The 6,000-nt window shown below is 41.2% G+C and overlaps 1 pseudogene across 1 annotated transcript in view; it reads left to right on the forward strand.

Annotated features, from left to right (window-relative positions):
* Positions 1-1,672, forward strand: part of LOC306650424 (vomeronasal type-1 receptor 90-like) — a 39,993-nt pseudogene extending 38,321 nt beyond the window's left edge. The window contains exon 3 of the transcript in view: positions 851-1,672. The product of the transcript in view is annotated as a vomeronasal type-1 receptor 90-like (transcript). The remainder of the gene's footprint in view (positions 1-850) is intronic.
* Positions 1,673-6,000: the final 4,328 nt, after the last annotated feature.

Below are 6,000 nucleotides of genomic sequence, written 5' to 3' on the forward strand. Positions count from 1 at the left end.
AAAACATGACTCTATTTAAAGCTGCAACACAGAGGCAACACAGGTATGATTGTTAGTGGTCTCACTTACATGAAGGGCAGGCCATGAATTTAAACTCAAGCAGTCTAGCTGGACATGCTGAAACTTGTAATTCCAGCTGCTCCAGAGGCTGAGGAAGGATGATCATCAGTTTACAGCCAGGTCCAGCAACTTAGCAAAGCCCTAAGCAACTCAGTAAGATCCTGTCCTGAAATCAGATAAGGACTGCGATGTGGCTCCGTTGCTGACCAACCATGGGTTCAATTCTCACTGCCGAAATAAATACATAAATGGATAAATCCAAGCATCTGACTTCAGAACCCACATTTATCAATATTTTGCCTGCAATCTTGTGATGAACAATCAAGAATAGAGAACAGTGAAAGTCTAGAACTGCACATGGCCAAACTGTGGACACTCTTTCCTTAAGAGTTCTATTTGGATATTCATTCAATCTGCCTCATTTGACTTTACATAACATGCTACATACTCAGGTGTTTATCAGGTTACCACACACACAAATACAAATTCATAGTTGTCCTATCCATGAAAAATAATAAAGAGTTAAAAAGAAGATGTTGTATTGAATATTGAAAGAGATTGAAAAGGATTCATTAAGAGGTATCCACATGTATTGATTTAGGCATTCTTGGTGGGAGGGAATGTTGAATCTGGTGATAATTGTGATGAAGAGAGTTTATCTTCCTTTTCTCCTCAGACAAAGAATATGTACTACCTTTCACCAGAAAAAGATGAACAAGAGCAAAATACTTTACATTTTTATTGCTGTGAAAAAATGTCTTTTCCTCCCAAATTGTCATTGGGATCACAGCCAAAGTCTTCCTGCTTCTCTTCCACATCCTAACATACCTTCCCCAGCACAGGTCCAAGCCCACTGATCTGACCATCGCTCACCTGGCCCTCATTCATCTGCTGATGCTGATAACCAGGGCATTCCTGGATATGGACATTTTGGAGGTTCAGGATTTTGGAATGACATCACATGTAAAGCAGTTGTCTACTTGTACAGGTTGATGAGGAACCTGTCTGTTAGCACCACCTGCCTGCTGAGTGTCCTTCAGGCCATCACCCTCAGCCCCAGAAGCTCCTTTCCGGCAAAGTTCAAGCTGACATCTCCACAGCAGAGTCTGTGTTGCTTCCTCATTCTCTGGGTGTTCAACGTGTTCATTAATGTTTGTATTTTAGTCTCCATGAAAGGCCCCACCAATGCGACATCAGGTTTTGCCTTTGCCTCTGAATCCTGCTCTATTTCCCCCACAGGTCACTACTTCAAGACCTTCTTTTCCCTGATAGGAATCCTCCCGGATGTTTTCTTTATAGGGCTCATGGCCCTCTTCAGTGTGTACATGGTGACCCTCTTGTGCAGGCATAAGAGCAGTGCCAGCATCTTCACAGCACCAGCCTGTCTCCAAGGGCATCCCCAGAGCTGAGGGCCACCAGGTCCATCCTGCTGCTCATGGGCTTCTTCGTGGTCATGTACTTTGTGGACTGCATTTTCTCAGCCTCCTCTGGAATGATTCAGAAGAATGATCCAGCTCGTGTTGGGGTCCAGATGCTGGTGGGCAATGGCTATGCCACCGTCAGTGCTTTGATGCTAATCAGCACTGAAAAGCAGATATGCAGTGCTGTATAATTCATTTTGTCATCACACACTATTTATTTGTGAATTTCCAAAGTTTTTTATGTTGAGGAAAAACATGTCAGGATGTTTTTCTTTGTGAAGATGCTCACACTTGGTCTTTGTTCAAGTGTGAACAAGATGCTAAATCAAGCCAAGTGCAGTGGCACAAACCTGTCGTTCTGTTACCTCTGGAGGCTGAGGTGGGAGGATCGCAAGTTCAGTGCCAGCCTCAGCAACTAAATGAGGCCCTAAGCAACTTAATGAGACCCTTTCTCACAATAAATAATAAATAATAAAAAGTGCTGGGGATGTGTCTCGGGGCTTAGGTGCCCCAGGGTTCAATTCCTAGTCCCAACCCCCCAGAAAAAAGATGCTGAATCACAGATGGCCTGTTTTGTTACTGTGTATGTCTAAAGCAGATATCTTTCACTGTCCATAAGTGTACAAATTGTGTTCACCCTTGGCTAAAAAAATGCATTTTGGAAGAACTCTTCTGTTAAGAGGAAAATCTAACATAAGTACAACTTCATTTATGTGCCTGATATAATTATTGTTATGATTCATTTCTTTTATTAGAGCAACAAATGTCAATAAGGATAATGAAATTCTCTCAATGTTAACACCAGGAGACATTCTAATCATAATTGTACCTTTATTTCTCTATGTATTTCTTTTCAATTGCATTTTCATATGTGATTTTTTGAAAAGAGTTATATTTTTCCGCATGATATACCCATAGTGAAAGGTGGCAGTAGCTAATTAGAAGTCAGAGTACAGGAGAGAGTTCAGATGTCTCAAAAACACACAGATGTAGATCACATCCAGGTTTTTCTTCTGTTGGCCTTGTGGCCTCCAAATGGTAGTCGGATTCTTCCAGCTTCAGTTAGAGACACCCTCTGTTTCAGGGTTGATGTGGTGAGACTGATAACAGTGTTCAATTTGGCAGCAGGTATCCTGCTATTGGAAGGGTGCAGAGGAGATTAGCATGGCCCCTGCACATGGATGACATGCAAATTTATAAAGCACACCACAATGAGAAAATAAGAGTAACAGCTAGCCTCTGTGAGCATGCACATTATATGTATATATTTACTCTTAATTACCATAGTAATGCTCTGAAGATTTTAGTATTACTCTACTCTCAGTACAGAAAACTAAGACCGAGATAAATTAAGTCTGTAAGTTGTAGAGAAAATCTGTGAGGAAAGTCAGGATTTGAACCCTGACGCCAGGCCAGAGGTCCTGGGCTTGCAGCACTTAGCCAACTCTCAGCATTGCTGCTCCCACAGGACCTTGATTCCAAAGTGGCACACAGACATCAGCAATGGTGCCGATAACCACGGACTGAAATGCCAGCCCCAGTCCTGCATCCTTCCAGCTCAGAAGTGCAGCTGGATGGCAGGTGGCCATGTTTTGACCTGCTGTGTTGTGGCCTGAAGAAGGCAGGCTGGTGGATGGAACTCTACAAGTCAATGTGAAAGCTGGTCAGTGGCAGAACTGGCCAACCCCGGCAGACAGCCTGAGCCATTACCTTCCTTCCGGAGTAGCATGTGGAGAATACAGCTGCATTCCTGAGGATGATGTGGGGAACTCCCAAGGGCACCGTCAAAAGAGGCTCCTATCTCTCCTGACTCCTAAAATGTCTATTCTAACCATAGGAAGAATGTTAGGCATTGGATATGTTTTTGCCTCCCTCAATATCAGTTATAAACACTGTGCACTGGAAGATGTTCAAATATTGTTTTGTTTTTGTTTGTTTGTTTGTTTTGGAGATGGAATCTCGCTCATTTTCAGAGGTTAGTCTTGAACTTCTGAACTCAAGTGATCTTCCTGTCTCAGTCTCCTGAGTAGCTGGAATCAGTTGCACAATGCTGTGCCCAGTTCAAATATCATAAAAGATTCAAATTAGTGCAGAGCTAACACATGGCCTGCCCCTCAGGAAGTTTCTTCTAACCTCACTTCAACGGTCTGTGACATCACCAGAATGTGTGAGAAACTCTCACTGTCTATGAGGAAGAAGAATGTCAGTGTCTGCATATGGACCCTGTGTGACCTCGACAGCCTTTTAACAAAGAGACAAGTTAAGATCGTTAAAGAAATACACAACTGTCTTCCAGATGGTGTTAGAAATAATGTGGTGCCACAGGAATCAAACACATGCCAAAAAGTAGCAAGGCATACTCGACTTCTTTAGGAGGGTGTGCTAATGAGAAAGCTGACAAAGAAATTTTCCTGTCATTCTGTGTGATATGGGGCAGACAGTCCACCTAGTTTTATCCCAACACAGTACTTCCCTTGCTCTGATAGGATAAGGGCACGCTAACAATCTATAATTGGCTAATTTTGAAATTGGTGAAGACAAAGGCTAAACTATCATTAAAATGTCCATGATTGGATGTATGTTGGAAAACTCAAAATGCCCACAATTGCCTCTTACATGCTAATTAAGCCTAAATACTGCATTCTGAAAATGGACTACCAGATTTTGTATTTTACCTAAGTCCTCCCTTTGTCTTTCTTAACTTTTGGTCTTATTTTCTTTTTTGTTCTTGTGCCCTTTGGAATTGCCATACATCAAAGATATTCTAATATTTTGAATTGGAAATTACCCATGGTAATGAGTTCTCCCTTTTCAGCAGTTTGGGTAGCTATTCTAGGGAGTAGAAGACATCGTATGGTCTTTTTTAGCTCATTTGAAATTTGTCTTCTTCACAGGTCCTGATTAAATCCAAGTAGCCAGGTTGGAAGTGATGAATTATAAACTTCAGAGACAGATTCTGAGTGACAACTAATTATAATAATACCAGAACCACAGAAAGAAAAAAAACAGACAGATTATATAGGTCTCTGCGTGAAATTAGGAAAAATTTTTTGGTCTTAAATTGACACAGAAGAGACTTGTGACTCAGACAGTGCTTTTGATATTTATCAGGCACTCTGGTATAAAATCCCTTCCTTTATACCCTCTCTGTTTCACTTACTTTCAGAAGGAGTGACACAAATGTACATTTCAAGTAACAATAAAAGTCTTATCTTTTAAATGTCCATGTATGGCTGTGTTTTGGTTACATCCTTCTGTTGGTTGTCTAAGACCACGTTGCTCACAACCGAACCCTTTCTTCTCTACTGTTAGCATCAGCTGAGATTTGTCAGGGAACAATCTTGGAAAATGTGGGAGGCCCTTGACTTCTTTAGCTATTTCTCTACCAGTTGTGCCACCTGACCGGAAGGGTTAGGGTTTTACTGACCACATGTGACTTCCCAGGGAAGCATGAGAGACATTCCCCTTCCAATGGCTCTCCTCTTTGCAGAATGTGCACTCTTTGTTTTCCTGATTCCTAGGGTCCTTTCAATCCCTCTGATCAGGAAGTGAGGTAACCTACTGGAGTTGCAGGGATTATTCCCATTCTTTCCTGGATCCTGTCTGACCTTGGAAGGGCCAAACTGTTGACTGCTTATTCCTTCACCCTTTTACTTCCTCACTGTGGTCTCCAGGTTTTGGTTTTAAACATCCAGCAGGTCAGTTTCAACAGTGATGAAGTACAGTACTGATTTTGACTTTAAGTTCTATAGTTTTAGATTGACCCCTTCCATTTAATTGGGATCACTGTTAGTATGGAAAGGCAGTTTTATATTCCATCTGATGCATTATTGTCTCAAATTAACTCAGATTTCTCTATTAGAAGCAGGGCTTCTGCAGAACACTAACACGTAACAATTACAAAGTTTATAAACAACATACAAAATGAAACAAGCAAAACCACATTTACTTTGTCTAACAGTTATGAATGAAAAAATACATTTCATCCTGATCCTTTACTTAGTTGGGTATTATACCTCTGTTTACTTTGAGATCACAGTAAATTTTAGAACAAAAATCTATCTTTTGAACATAAATTTAAGTGCTTAATTCTGTCCTACTTTGGAACCATCCTAACATGGAATAGGGTGAGAGGAAGAGCCTTATCCCAGGTGGGATTCCTGAAAAATTTGGCAAAGCGCTTTATTTCCGAAGCTGATCTTGCACATGAAACTGCACTTGAAACCAAACAGAAAAACAGAGACAGGACTGGAGGCTGTGGTTGAGGTGATGGAGGCAGAGGGAACACACTTGAGGCAGAGTCTGAGCTGGCCTCCACTCTGCTGGGAACCTCAGTGGTCTTCCCTCATCATGAAAGGAGATAAGAAAGGGTTCATACTTCCTCTGAATTAAACAGTAATAAATGTTTGTTTCCTACGTAATGTATATGAAATTTTATCAACATTCATAAGACCTGTAACAAAATGAAATGCCATGTCCTACAAGCCTAAAATAAACATGATTATTTTAAGTGGATGCA

This window comes from Sciurus vulgaris (assembly GCF_902686455.1).
Source record: "Sciurus vulgaris genome assembly, chromosome: 19".
NCBI classification, from domain to species: domain Eukaryota; kingdom Metazoa; phylum Chordata; class Mammalia; order Rodentia; family Sciuridae; genus Sciurus; species Sciurus vulgaris.